Source organism: Pavona decussata, unplaced genomic scaffold, assembly GCF_977016875.1.
Source record: "Pavona decussata unplaced genomic scaffold, jaPavDecu1.1 SCAFFOLD_102, whole genome shotgun sequence".
Lineage (NCBI taxonomy): Eukaryota > Metazoa > Cnidaria > Anthozoa > Scleractinia > Agariciidae > Pavona > Pavona decussata.
In genome coordinates, this window is record NW_028145517.1 from 295,887 (window position 1) to 311,204 (window position 15,318).

Consider the following 15,318-nt stretch of genomic DNA (forward strand, 5'->3'; position numbering starts at 1 on the left):
TTTCAGACCACAATGGTTTAACTCTATACCCTATATTGAAGACCAAAACGGCTCAAAGCCATCCGCTTTGGCACTGCGCGTAGTTATAAAGCTTATCTAGGGGAGTGCCCTCCGCCCCGGAGCTCTCATGCGCCGTACCCTTATTTATTTTCTCACTGTATTGTATTCAGTACGCGGTAAGCTCTGTCATAATCTGTAAAAACAAGTTATCTAGACGCCTTAACACTTCCAAACAACTGCGCCAATTTAGCACTGCGTAAGAGTAAAGCCCGGTTCATACGTCGAACTTTACATGAGCTGAATCTAATACCTATTAAGGTCGATCCAAATAATTAAGTTCGGCAGTTGATTCAGACATCGAAACTTACTGAAGTCGAACTTAATTAAAGCTCAAGTGAGAAAGTAGATTTTCGTGGTCAGCGGCTGTTGTTTATACTCAACAAGATTCAAAATGGCGGGAAAGATGAATTCTGCCCAAGAGCTTGTTTGGTAAAATAATATAGACTGGCCAAACACGGCTCCTACTGGTCGAGATAGGAAGAATATGACCTTCAAAGCTAATTTGCTCTTACGAGTACGTCTTTCAAAGAGCTCCCTTTTCTTTACGAAAGTAAGGAAGGGTCTTTGTAGATCTCCCTTAGCAGAGACTGATTTTCTATCAAGTGTCATTTACCAGGAGCCATAATCAGGGATGGAGACCGTAACGAGATGCCATTTTGACTTTTGGGCTTGTCCCTATGTGTTGTACCAAAAAATCTGTTTTTAGAAAAAATTGGACATACGCGCGTGCGCGCACGCGTGTAAACGGCCAGGATCGCGCGTGGAGAAATTGAAATTTTTTTCTACCCGTTCAAATTGGCGTTTAAATTTTAAAATTCTGCCAGGGAATATCTCCTCAGTGCCCACATTTAGGGAATTAGACTCTCACAAAGAAAAGGTAACAATTGAAAGAAGACGGGAATTGTTGGAATAAGCGGCCTATTGATCACATGACTCTCACAGTAAAGTCAAAAAGGCGCCAAAACGGTGGTGCTGCGTGCGTTGCTACTGTTGAATAAATGAAAAAGGCTTGTACTCTACGGACATGTACTCAGACACGTAAGGACCTTTTTATCTTAAGTGATTTTTTTCTCAGCTGCCATCCTTGTCACATATAAGGTAGTAGCCCCACGCAAATTTGCGTGTATTCACGCGGGTTTATGACGTGAAGGGGGGGGGGGGGGGGCAATTTTTACTTAAAATGGATTTTTTTGGTACAACACATGGGGACGCGTGGACCCTACGCTTACGGTCTCCATCCCTGATTATGGCTCCTGTATTTACTCATCTGAATTGTTTTAGGTTAGGCACAGAAGGCCGATATTCCATAACAAACCTCAAAATGTGTTTGCGGGTTTCTAGTTTGTTTTGTAATGCCGACATTCTTTCGCGGAGGTTGACTCCTGAAAGAGTTTTATCTATAAGGTTATCGAGATAACATCTGTTGCGTAATCTCTGTTTGAATAGAGTAATGTTTTCTTCAAATGTTGTTTTTGAAGATTTTGTTCTGAGAAGTCTTCAGGCTTCGCCTTTGATATAGCCTGTATTGGAAAGTTTCTGTCGGTTTGAAGTGCATGTGCACATCAAGAATAGATTTTTTTTTTTAATCTTTCGCATCTCAGAAAAGTATATTCAGTTGTTTCGAAACAAGAAGAACAAGCACATTCCTCCTTTCCCGCCATCTTGTTCAGAATGAAGTCCTTAGCGCAAACGTCAAGTCGATGGAATGCACAGACCTCTGGGATAGATATAATTTAAACGTAACGTATGCATTTGGTTCGGCACATGAGAAGTTCGACGTCTGAATCGAAGTCGAACTTTTGCCATAGAACGGCGGGTCGACCCAAACACAAATCTGTCGATCCTAACTGATTCATACGTCGATCTTTACATGCGCCGAACCAAATGATTAGGTTCGGCTCATATAAAGTTCGACGTATGAACCGGGCCTCAGTATTTTTCTTTTAATAGCAAGACGGTCTTTTTTTTTCATTTAATCTTTCATCAGCGGTTCATATATTCTTTCTCAATACAAGTAACTGACACGATTGACCTGGTCACTGTGCCGCGCCCATCTAAACCCGTATATGAAAAAAACAATGTTACTGACAGAGTGGCGGACTTTTGGCGAAGTGCAGCTTATTAAAAGTCACCGTGGTTACAGTGCAGTAGGTTTTATTAACTTCACCATGCACGGAAGTTTATAATAAAGAGATTTGGCCGCCATTTTCGCGTTTGCCGGTTGTCGGTTGCAGTTTCTACGTGAAAACAGGCTATTTCGCGTTTGCCGTCTAAGTGAGAACTACGTAAGTATTTCATCCTTTTTTTCTTATACATATGAGAAGTGAATTGTTGAAAACAAGTTCCCCAATATTTTTTCCGGCAAGTCATACTAGGGCAAATAAAATCCTTCATAAATCACTCCTTACCGTACTTTTCTTCACGAGCTCACCGTAGTGAGTCGCGAAACAGCTCCATCGATCGAAACTCGCAAAATTAATATAGACAAGTAAGCAAAGCTAAAAGTCAAAAGGTTCGCGCTATTTTACGTGAAACGTGAAACGGCAAGGTGACGTTTGCCGTTTCATGTAAACGCAATGCTAAATCTCTCCTTTAACAGATGTCGGTAACCTGGCAACAACAATTTAATTCGACAAAATGTCCTCAGTGAACGTTGGGACCACCAACGCGCTCCCTGTAGCATTAAAGCTAAGGAAAAAAGATAAAAGTCAAAGACAATTTTTCCATAAAGATAAGCAATGAATGTGAGAAATCTTAATTGAACGTTTTGCTGATAGACGATTAAACAAACGCCGTTTTATCTCCTATATTCATACGTTTAATTTATTTTCTTTTCGAAAAAAAAAACGGGGAGATTTTTTCAGTCTGCTTGTTTCCTCGCAGGACTAAAGGCGCTGGCATAGCTCATCACTGTTAAAGAAAAAAAAAAGAGTCATTTGAATACATACTCGGAGTTGAATTGAATCCCAGATAGATCTCTTTGCGAATAAAGGTGTGACTCAAGCCTCAAACATGGTACAAATGCCACCATTTCCTAGTTGGAAGAGATTCTAACTCGCACTCTAGATACGCTGTCATCCTATTATCACTATGCCCTGGGGCTATTCAATAGAATTATAATCCAGATTATATTGCATAAAAAAGGTGCTCGGTTCTCCATCCAGCGCTAAATATATATGCAAGGCGTGAGTTAGAGCTTCAGCTATAACTGAAGTCCAAGAAAACATACATGTATCATCGAAGACCTTGCAGATTATAGCCGACACACGTACAAGTCGCGTATCGCATGACAAGGCAAATATTAAATATATCTTATTGCTGGTAAATATGTTTTTTTCCTCTATCGCTCGCGCTGGATACCTTTAATTCGAAAAATGTATTCGATGTTCTTTAGCAGGGTTACAAATGGGGATGAACAGATAAGTAAAGTTGAAGCATAATTACAAGCATCTCACATAAGTCTTGGATAATCTTACAACGGATTTAAATTGATAAAAGACAAGTGACTTGCGAAGTCTAGCTCGCAAAGAAGCCGAAGGCATTAACTAATATATAACACGATCTTCAGATGACAGGTTCTTGAGGATCCATGATTTTACGGACCTTGTGTGATTCGACTGATTCGATTACGAAAGAAACGATCTCTATTTGCTAGCGAAATGTGGTAATTGAGTGAATTGAGGCCAGAGGCCGATCTACGCTTTTTTTGAAGACTTGTGATTAGGACAAAAGAAAAAGAGATTATAAACTTCGACTAAAGGAACGCTTACAGTTCAATGGTCCAGCCAGGTTAATAAATGCTTACGGATATCACCGCTCTCGATTGTCATCGCATCTGAAAGCGAAAAGAAAAGAAACAAACCTTGGGCCACATAGCATCACAAACGAGTACATACCTTCACCGATCGTTCAATGTTTGAGTTGAAATCCTGCATTACCCCTTGCATTAAACCAACTGCTCAACAGAATATCCGACTACAAGCTGTCACATTGACAGAACTGACAATACCGCTTTAACATCCACTGGTACAATGACAGTAGTCTTTTAACTGATTAACTGATCGAGAGGAGAAAGGCCACTTCAAGTTATCGATCTATCCAGAAGCATATATTTCCGCCCATTAAAAACATAACTGCTCGCGAGCTGGACACACGAGGAAACGTTAGATCCCCCTTGAAGTTGAATACGTCACTAATTGAAAACTTCCGGAGGCAAATTGAATTTTAATCATTACAAATGGAATTTTAAACTTAGTGAACCCGGTGAAGTGGCTTCGTATTTCTGTGATATGTCTCCGAGGATTACGATGAACGAAAGAACGAAAGAAGATAGCAGCGAGCAAGATGGAAGACGATATGAAAACATTTGCCTCAGGTACGTGATTAAGCTAGCTATCATACCTCTCACCGAGCTGACCGGAACGAAGAAAACTCCTAGATCGTGAGCAATAACCGCAAGACTGACAAAAAAAAAACTGATTTGTTGTAGGCTAATCCCTGGGTTAATCCCGGCGAGAGGGCGTTGAGCCAGAGAAGATTATTTAGAAGTTATGCCTATATTTAGTATACTTTCGCGTGCTTTGATTTGGCTTATCAAAACCCGAATTCACCTGGCCTGTTGGCATTGCTTTTGATCATTACAGTACGGTGATCCTGTTCACAGTACTTAGGAAGCATTTTCGTTGCTTTCTGCTCAATGATTTTTCCCGCTGGTTTGGTACAAACTAAAACAGTTATTTACCTGGGGTTCGGTGAATACAAGTGGATATTTTGATATCTCATATCCACCACTATCCAATGCCATGTCGGTGAGTAAATGTTAGTGACAGCCTGTGGGACATTTGGGGTGGGGCCAGGTTCTGCTGACCCCTATTCTGCTCAAAGTAAGAAAGACCGACGCGGTAGGGTCGTCACGCAACTTCGCTCCCTGTTAACTATGTGGGGAGGAGCGTTGCGTGGCCAGCGATGGGGTCGGAGCAAGAACTAAAAGCGTTTTCCGCCACTGGAATCCACAAAAACGGACTTTTAACGTCTTCACTCTCAAAATCTGAATGTCAATTCCGCGTGACTGACTGCCATACACTTCTTTTTAAAGCTTGTTCACAGAATTTGGTGTCACACCAAACAATATCCCCTGGTTGATGATTTTCTATATTCTCATCACCTGTCAGGTTGCTAATGTATTGATAATGTAAGGAGAAATTACATATTGATCACTCCTGGGAGTGAAAGGGTTATTCAAGTCTACCTTGTGACACTGGTGACAGGAGCACTCGAAGTGCAATGAATTAGACCAAACTTTATCAGGTTCCGGCAACGCCGACAAAATTCTCTCTCGTCGAAAAACAGAATGTTGCAGAATATACTGCGTATAGTAAACGAACGTGCCTTTAATGGAATGGCTAAACTCACTCTTTAGAACAAAATCGATAAAGAACAGTATCGTATATCTCAATGACTCTTGATCTCACAGACAAGTCGTCATAAAAAAAAAAACTAGCTCGCTTCAGATTTCCGATTTCCGATTTCATTAGGTGACCCTGTTTAGCAAAATCAGCTGCACGAATTTCTCAGTGTATCTCTTAAGCCACATTCGGCGGTAATCACGCAGATTCGATGTTCGGATTATTTGGAAAACTATTTACGTTACTACTAAGACCTGATTGCAAGATACGAGCTGAATTAGCTTGAATTTGGCGACATCCCATTGACTCCTGGTGGAAATGTTGTGCCTAACCATCCGTCCAAGCTCAAAATTTGAATTCTTGCCAGTGGCCACGTGGTTAAAGTACAATTATTTCAGTAGCAACCTTTCACTCTTTCTTTCTTTCTTTCTTTCTTTCTTTCTTTCTTTCTTTCTTTCTTTCTTTCTTTCTTTCTTTCTTTCTTTCTTTCTTTCTTTCTTTCTTTCTTTCTTTCTTTCTTTCTTTCTTTCTTTCTTTCTTTCTTTCTTTCTTTCTTTCTTTCTTTCTTTCTTTCTTTCATTCTTTCATTCATTCATTCATTCTTTCTTTCTTTCTTTCTTTCTTTCTTTCTTTCATTTATTCATTCATTCATTCTTTCTTTCTTTCTTTCTTTCTTTCATTCTTTCATTCATTCATTCATTCTTTCTTTCTTTCTTTCTTTCTTTCTTTCTTTCTTTCTTTCTTTCTTTCTTTCTTTCTTTCTTTCTTTCTTTCTTTCTTTCTTTCTTTCTTTCTTTCTTTCTTTCTTTCTTTCTTTCTTTCTTTCTTTCTTTCTTTCTTTCTTTCTTTCATTCTTTCATTCATTCATTCATTCTTTCTTTCTTTCTTTCTTTCTTTCTTTCTTTCATTTATTCATTCATTCATTCTTTCTTTCTTTCTTTCTTTCTTTCTTTCATTCTTTCATTCATTCATTCATTCTTTCTTTCTTTCTTTCTTTCTTTCTTTCTTTCTTTCATTCTTTCTTTCTTTCTTTCTTTCTTTCATTCATTCATTCATTCTTTCTTTCTTTCTTTCTTTCTTTCATTTATTCATTCATTCATTCTTTCTTTCTTTCTTTCTTTGTTTCTGTTATTTTTTTTTTCCTTCTCTCTTTTGAAAGTTGATCATTCGTTCAGCGTCTGGATATTTCTCACTCTTATCTATCCTGGGTGGGTTGTTTTATTAGAAGTCTTAGGTTTATTAAAAGTGACCCATGGAGCATTTAAATCAGAGATTTAATTAATACTTATCTCCTTACTGTCATAATTAACCATACGGCAAACATGTGGAACAGTTAAAACTTATTACTAAACATCACATGTTGTATCCTGATGTTTAATTATAAAGAAAGCCGGGTCAAGTTCAATTCAAGGGCCTATTGATAACGTTCGCCTCAGAACTGCAAGCACGTCTCTCTATTACTCGAAAATCCGCGAGGAAGAACGCAAAAAAAAAAAAAAAAAAAAAAAAACCAGCACTCGCGGCTTTGCCTCTAGTGCTTCGACTTTCCTGCTCGCTCGATTTTTTGCGTTCCTTCACGTGGATTTTCGAGCAAAAGAAAGGCTGCTCGCAGTCTAGTTTGCCTCTGGATCTTTCATTTGGCGTTCTCGTAACTAATGACTTAATAAACTTGCAAAATTCATCAGAGTTCAGCTGTAATATAACTAAAACAAGCGTTCCACTTCCCTTTATAGTTAAATCGACATCAGTTTGTTAATCAAGGACATAAGTTCTTCGTTTGTGGGTATTTTCAGAAGAACAAAGTAATTCGAAGTGAAAGTTAATGCATGGTTACTGTTGATCAGGGGAAACTAGAACTTCCTAAGGCGCGAAACGTGAGCAACCAGCGATGGGGTCGAGTAAGTAAGAACTAAAGGCGTTTTCCGCCACTGGAATCCACAAAAACGGAATTTTAACCCGGCCTTTCACCACTCGCATGATCTGAATGTTAATTTCTCTGACTGACTGCCATACATTTCTTTTGAAAGCTAGTTCACAGAATTTGGTGTTACACCAAACATTATCACCTAGTTGAAGATTTTCTGTATTCCCATCACCTGTCTGGTTGCCAATATATTGATAATGTAAAGAGAAATTACATATTGATCACTCCAGGGATTGGAGTGAAAGAGTTATTAAAGTTTACCTTGTGACACCAGTTACAGTAGGACACGAGGTGCAATGAATTAGACCACACTTTATCAGGTTCCAACGCCGAAAAAATTCTCTCTCGTCGAAAACCAGAATGTCGCAGAATAGACTGCGTATAGTAAACGTACGTGCCTTTCAGTAAGGAATGGCTAAACTCAGTCGTTAGCATAAAATCGATAAAGAACAGTATTTTAATGACTCTCGATGACTCTCGATCTTGCAGATAAGTCGACATCTTCAAAAATAACTCGCCACAGATTTCCGACTTCATTAGGTGACCCTGTTTAGCAAAATCGGATGCGCGAATTCCAGTATCTCTTAAGCCACATTCGGCGGTAAACACCGCTACTTCAGAATTTTACTAGGACCTGATGCAAGAAACGAGCTGAATTAGTTTGAATTTAGCGACATCCCATTGACTCCTGGTGAAAAAGTTATGCCCGGCAATCCGTCCAAGCTCAAAATTTGAATTCTTCCCAGGGTCACGTGATGACCATGCAATTGTTTCAGTAGCGCCTACTTCTTTCTTTCTCTCTCTCTCTCTCTCTCTCTCTCTTTCTTTCTTTCTTTCTTTCTTTCTTTCTTTCTTTCTTTCTTTCTTTCTTCCTTTCTTTCTTTCTTCCTTCTTTCCTTCCTTCCTTTCTTTCTTTCCTTCTTTTATTTTTTCTTCTCTCTTTTGAAAGTTGATCTTTCATTCAGCGTCTGGATATTCCTCATTCTTATCTATCTTGGGTGGGCCGGTTGTTTTATTAGGAAGTCAAGATGTATTGAAAGTGACCCATCGGAGCATTAAAGTCAGAGATAATTAATAATTATCTCCTCACTGTCATACTTAACCATAAGGCAAACATGACGAAACATCACATGTTTGTAATAAGTTACCCTGATGTTTAATTTTTACCACGTTATAAAGAAAGCTGGGTCAAGTTCAATTCAAGGGCTACTGATAACGTTCGCCTCAGGACTGCGAGCACGTCTCTCTATTACTCGAAAATCCGAGGGGAAAAACACAAAAAAACTGAGCGAGCTCTCGAGGCTTTGCCTCTCGGGCTTCGACTTTCGTGCTTGCTCAAATTTTTTGCGTTCTTCCACGCGAAGTTTCGAGCAGAAGAGAGACTGCTCGCAGTCTACGGTTTGCCTCTGGATCTTTCATTTGGCGTTCTTGTAACTTATGACTGAAGAAATTTGCAAAATCCAGTCAGAGGTCAGCTGTAATATAATTGAAACAAGGGTTCCACTTTCCTTCATAGCTTAATCGACATCAGTTTGTAAAATTAAGGACATTAGTTCTCCGTTTGTGGGTATTTTCAGTTTCGCAAGAACAAAGTAATTTGAAGAGAAGGTTAACGGTTACTGTTGATTAGGGGAAACTAGTTTTGGTGACATCTGTTCCGAAAGAAGGCTTTTTAAAACGTTGCGCTCAAAATTTTGAAAAACCGTGATTAAAAACTAACGTTTTCGTTGACGAAATCTCAGCCAAAAACTTCCCTAATACTTGTTTTCGGAGGGCAAATATGTCCTTTAAAATGGCGAAATAAGGCCATCTAGCCCTCTTAATTCGGGAAATAAGATTTTAAATCTTTCAGTACACAATTCGACCCAATAAAGCTGTTAACTTACATAAATACGTTTTAAAAGGAATATTAAAATGATCTTGCAATACAGGAAATCACATTTTAAGTGTTCTGTGCGTTTAAAGTGTCTTTGCTGGGTGCCCCGGATCTGTATCATCTAGCTGGTTGGAATTCGGTTGTGTATCTTCAATAATGTCCAGGCCCCAGTTGTTCAAAGGCCGGATAACTTTATCCAGTGGATAAGTCACTATCCAACAGTTTCAATCTGTGCAAAGATTTCAGCATTTCGTCGTGTACAAGCGAATATGCACACTCTAACCACAGTCTAGTTTAGAAGTGAACGAAAACCTTGGACAACGTTTAACTTGAAGCATATTTTAGACCCCGAATAGTGCCTTATCCAGCGGATAAAGTTATCCGGCCTTTGAACAACTGGAGCCCCAGACTTTTAGGCCACTATTTATGGCACCCGATCCACTGTATATTTAGACGCTGTCTATCGTTTCTTTTTTAAAAAGATAACCTTTCTGAAAGTGTGCTTTCTCGCAAAAGCTTGAGCTGAAAAAATAACAAGGCGGCTTCTAGCACAAAACTCTAGTGGACTCTGGACGGAAGGTCACAATTCCTCGAGATCATTGAAGGTTGGAAATAAACAAGAATAGCCCTCGAAAAAGCTGTCAACTTTGCCGACACAAAATGTCTATTCAGTGTTTAAGATTCCAAGTAGGTTCATAGGAAAAAGTTTTCATTTTCTAGCTGCAAAGCATAAATGTTTAGTTTGAAAACAAATGTCTTCTTCTGCAGGCCCTGAAAAACTCCCCTGGCAACCCCGAGATGTAATAAATACTTTCTCAGAGCCGCTTGTTCCCATTCTTAAACATTCTTGAGCAGAATAGCTTTTACTTGCAAAGAATAGAGCTAGCGAATTGCAGGTAGTTTTTTGTTTATGGAGATGGAAAAAAAGTTCTTTCCAAACGTAAATCGAACCAGACTGTCGGAGAACAGATTGCAACACACCCATTGTAAACGCTCTACCCAATTGCGAATCGAACCTGTCACTCGTACTTGGTAAAACGGAATGGGATTTCAATATTTTAGTGCAAAACATACCTTAACATTTGTCTGTTTGAATGAGGTGACCGTACTTCTCGACGAAACAAAGTCAGGTTGAGCAGAAAACTCCAACAAAAACATACATGCAGCTAAAACTAATTGGATTTCCTCTCCTAGCGGCGGTAAGATAATTATATACCGTTAATCTCGTAATCCTAGAATAACAGTGATAAACTTAATTTTGGGCAGAGCCTTATCGGCAAAAACAACAAGCAAAGCATTTTTAAATCCCAGCAATAAATTGACGGTTCTGAAGCGTAGACTAATAGGTCGATAAAACCTGGCGGAGAAGAATAACATTGAGCTAGAGGAGATCAAGTTCCTCCATTCCTTCTTTGCCATCAGCAAAAATGTCTGAGAAGAAGGGATTCGAAATTGAACAGCACAATAAGGAAACTTGCGTTTTCTGTTTATTTTTCTTCGTTTCTGTTCAGAAGTAAAGACCTTAGGGCATAGGACAGTATATTTAAATTAAACGGTGCTAAAGAAATGTTATACCCAGTGAGTGATTATAAAGGATCTTTGCTGACCGCAATGTTCAATAATCGTTCTTTGGCGCCAGGTCTTTTAAATTGCAAGAGAACAGTTTTTATTATTCTGAGGTGCAATTTTAAACCAGCTATTGTTTGAAACTAAGAAATATCATTCTTGTTTTGATTTCAGAACTGTCATGTTTTGCTACTCTAGTTTTCTCAAAGTTCTGACAAAAGTAACAAAGGAACTACCTTACACCACCTCATACTTCATTCAGGTATGTGTCTGTTAGCAAAGTTCTAAAATTCTAAAAAATTGTCCTACGAATCGATAACACCAAAAGTGTTTTTTGGTACAATGGTTAACGTCAGACACGACGCGAATGCCAGTCGGGATCAATCGAACTGAAGTAGATGGAGAGAAAATCTTTTGATCTCTTCTTATCGAGCGCAATTATCTGTTAGCAAATTCTGAAACAACAATAGATCTTCAGGAAGGCAGATGGCCATATGGAGACCCAGCCTAGTTTAATCAGTCTGAAACATTTCGTCGTCATAAATACGTCCTTTAGTTTATCCGGCTCAATTGCTTGAAAAGATTTTCTTGTAAATCACACAGCAAAAACATTGAATTTAACAACAGATCTTTTCGTATGCCTAACAAAAACAAGGTTAATCCTGCTAAATGGACAGAAGATGCAATTTATTTCGTAACAGGAGTGTTTTTGTCGACCTTTTAAATGGAGGGTCGAACGCTACAGAGTGTATCCATAAGCAAACCCACATGCAATCGTTTTTGTTTCATTCCAGCTGTATTTCCTTTAGGTCTTGACTGCGTCTGGCTTTCTAAAGTTTGGTCTTTAGTTTGTAATTATTGAAAGCTGTGGTATTTGTAAGAAAATGTTGAACATCGAACATATAGCATCTGGGTAACAGCCATTTGCTTTTAATCACCGGAAATGACATGTTTCGTAAAAAATAATACGTATTACGTTAAAGCTGAGTAAATGCAAACAAATGCTTGCAATGCTAATTTGAATTTGACAATTTCTATATTATCCCTCTTAAAGCCAATTAACATTTTGATTTTCTAGATTGCTGGCGTAGGCCTGAAGGCGAGGGCGCTAGAATCAAAATGGACGTTGAATTTATCAGTACTGATTCAGTACTAATTCAACCTCGCGCTCACAGATCAAATGAATTACATGTGCTCTTCTTATTTTCTTTCTTTCTTTCTTTCTTTCTTTCTTTCTTTCTTTCTTTCTTTCTTTCTTTCTTTCTTTCCTTTCATTCGTCCATCCATCCATCCATCCATCCATCCATCCATCCATCCATTCGTTCGTTCGTTCGTTCGTTCGTTTATTCATTCATTCATTCATTCATTCATTCATTCATTCATTCATTCATTCATTCATTCATTCATTCATTCATTCATTCATTCATTCATTCATTCATTCATTCATTCATTCATTCATTCATTCATTCATTCATTCGGTCAGTCAGTCATCCTTCCCTCCTTCCTTCCTTCCTTCCTTCCTTCCTTCCTTCCTTCCTTCCTTCCTTCCTTCCTTCCTTTCTTCTTTCTTCCTTTTTTGACAATTGTCTCCTTTCACCTTTTATGGGGTACCGGTGGGTGTACAAAGGCAATTATACAAAAAACAGTGTAACGTAACGTAATCTAGTGTAAAAGTGCAATGCTCATAATTCTTATAGCGTGCAGCAGAATGGTTCGTTGTGTACTAATTAAGACTTTGTTTGTCTTAGACCCTCCTAGCAAACTGTTCAAGTCATTCTTCCCTTTCCTATTGTATTCTCCCAGGACATCCACGACAATGTTCGTTTCCTTCCTTCTTTCTTTCCTTTTTTTTTTTTTTTTTTTTCTTTTTTTTTTTTTTTTCTTTCTTTCTTTCTTTCTTTCTTTCTTTCTTTTTTTCTTTCTTTCTTTCTTTCTTTCTTCCTTTCTTTTTTTTCTTTCTTTCTTTCTTTTTTTTTTTTCTTTCTTTCTTTCTTTCTTTCTTTCTTTCTTTCTTTCTTTCTTTCTTTCTTTCTGTCTGGCCTTTTGGCATTCAGTTACCATGCCGAGGCTTCTGATCAATACAATTATCCTTTTCCTTTTAAAATAACGTATGTAAGCTATTTATTGCGTGTATTGGATTATTTTTTTTTTTGTTTTTTTTATAGCCGCTACGCATTTTCTTCAGAAACAGGTGATTTTGTGAATTTATCGGGCCTCAAATTGAGTTTCAAGTTTGGGGGATCTTAGAATTTTGTTGTTGTTGTGTGGTTTGCTGAACGGTTTGGTTGGTACTGACATGGTCTGGAAATCTGGGCGGGCATGTCCACACACGTGTCCTTACACAGAGGAGTACATACTTGATTCCTACTCTCTGCCCGCAAAGCACCTGCCTTACCTTCCCTTACCCTTAACCCTCCACCCCTACGTTCCTTCCCAGGACCAGACCGTATTGAATATCAGAGAAACGTTATCTGTCTAGATCTGAGATAAAAAATTACAGACAATGATATTTTCGATAGATGAGTTAATCGTTTGTCTCACGATTGAGTCACAAGGATGTGGATCGCGACGTTTCGACCGCTATACTGCTGGTCTTCATCAGGCGATGGTGTCGACTGATTGCGTGACAGTATAAGTAGCACCTTGGTTTGTGTTGATTGGTGCGTTTCGATCCTCTCTTAGGCTGTTGTTGATTGGAGGATTTCGATCCTTGTCGTTCAGACTAGAAATTGTTCTCTCGGCCGTCCGCCTTGGTACCGATCGGTTGCTGTGTAGTTTGATCGTGGGCATCCACGCTTCCGGAATTTCAATTCCATTATCCCTATTGATGTTGTCAGGGTGAAGTCTTATGTGAATAGCCTCTTTAACCCTACGGGTGTACCAATGTGGGTCTCGGTCAATAAACTTAACCTCATCCCAGAGCGGATAGTGGCCCGTCGCATTGCTGTGTTCTGAAACGGCGGAGGATTGGGTTCGAGCAAGCCGTATGTCTCTATCGAGATCATGGTGTCTTTTGACGTAGAATCACTGTTCACAAACGTACCTATTGAAGGCGCCGTACAGGCCGCGTTACGGAAACTAGAAGCTGACCCGTGTCTTGCTAACCGCACGACTTTAACACCTGCACAGATTGCGGACCTCTTGGATTTCGTTCTAAGATCCACATATTTCCAGTATGATGGATTAATTTATGAGCAACAAGAGGGAGCAGCCATGGGTAGCCCAGTATCCGCTGTCATAGCTAACCTCTACATGGAGGATTTTGAAGAACAAGCTTTGACTTCTACGCCTTGTATGCCTAAGATTTGGAAACGCTATGTGGATGACACCTTTACCATCTTGAGTCGAGACAAAGTTGACATTTTCCTGCAACACCTCAATAGTCAACAACCAACGATCCGCTTCACTATGGAAACTGAGACCAACAACACCATACCCTTTCTTGACACGTTGGTAACTAGAGATTCGGATGGCTACCTCTCTACCAGTGTTTACAGAAAGCCTACACACACTGACCAATACCTAGCGTATGATTCACACCACCCACAATCTGTAAAACGCGGTATTGTCAAGTGCCTGTACGATAGATCGAAACACCTAATAACTAAACCATCAGTTGTCTCGCAAGAAAAGAAACACCTCTCATCAGTTCTTGTTTCTAACGGTTATCCGTTTTCGTTTGTGAAAAACATTACGAAAACAAAGAAACAAACAGCCACAAAAGAACCAGCGCCTGAAATTAAATCTACTGCGGTGCTACCATACGTCAAAGGGTTATCAGAGGCTCTTCGCCGTTGCCTACAACAGCAAGGCATACGGACAGTTTTCAGATCTGACACAACACTTAGATCACACCTAGTGCGACCTAAGGACACTGTCGACCCTGCAAAACAAGACGGAGTAGTCTACAAGATTCCCTGTGAGTGTGGCAAGGTCTATATTGGAGAGACGGGAAGATCTATGCATGAAAGGATTAAGGAACACGATAGAGACATACGGCTTGCTCGAACCCAATCCTCCGCCGTTTCAGAACACAGCAATGCGACGGGCCACTATCCGCTCTGGGATGAGGTTAAGTTTATTGACCGAGACCCACATTGGTACACCCGTAGGGTTAAAGAGGCTATTCACATAAGACTTCACCCTGACAACATCAATAGGGATAATGGAATTGAAATTCCGGAAGCGTGGATGCCCACGATCAAACTACACAGCAACCGATCGGTACCAAGGCGGACGGCCGAGAGAACAATTTCTAGTCTGAACGACAAGGATCGAAATCCTCCAATCAACAACAGCCTAAGAGAGGATCGAAACGCACCAATCAACACAAACCAAGGTGCTACTTATACTGTCACGCAATCAGTCGACACCATCGCCTGATGAAGACCAGCAGTATAGCGGTCGAAACGTCGCGATCCACATCCTTGTGACTCAATCGTGAGACAAACGATTAACTCATCTATCATTTTAAACCACGATGACAA

General features: G+C 39.5%; 2 protein-coding genes across 6 annotated transcripts in view; one reads left to right on the top strand and one right to left on the bottom strand.

Annotated features, from left to right (window-relative positions):
- LOC146471448 (uncharacterized) overlaps positions 1–15,318 on the top strand; it is a 217,558-nt gene that overhangs the window by 97,612 nt on the left and 104,628 nt on the right. The gene's annotated exons all lie outside the window — the stretch shown is intronic.
- Positions 1–15,318, bottom strand: part of LOC146471452 (protein inturned-like) — a 43,320-nt gene that overhangs the window by 22,148 nt on the left and 5,854 nt on the right. Inside the window, exon 1 of one of the 5 annotated variants that reach the window (XM_085119939.1) lies at positions 10,340–12,104. The exons of 2 other annotated variants lie outside the window; for them this stretch is intronic. The gene's annotated coding sequence lies outside the window, so the exon portion shown is untranslated. Of the gene's footprint in view, positions 1–3,830; positions 3,875–3,956; positions 4,126–10,339; positions 12,105–15,318 lie in introns of those variants that run through there. 2 more of the 5 variants (XM_085119935.1, XM_085119940.1) reach the window with 2 other exon arrangements.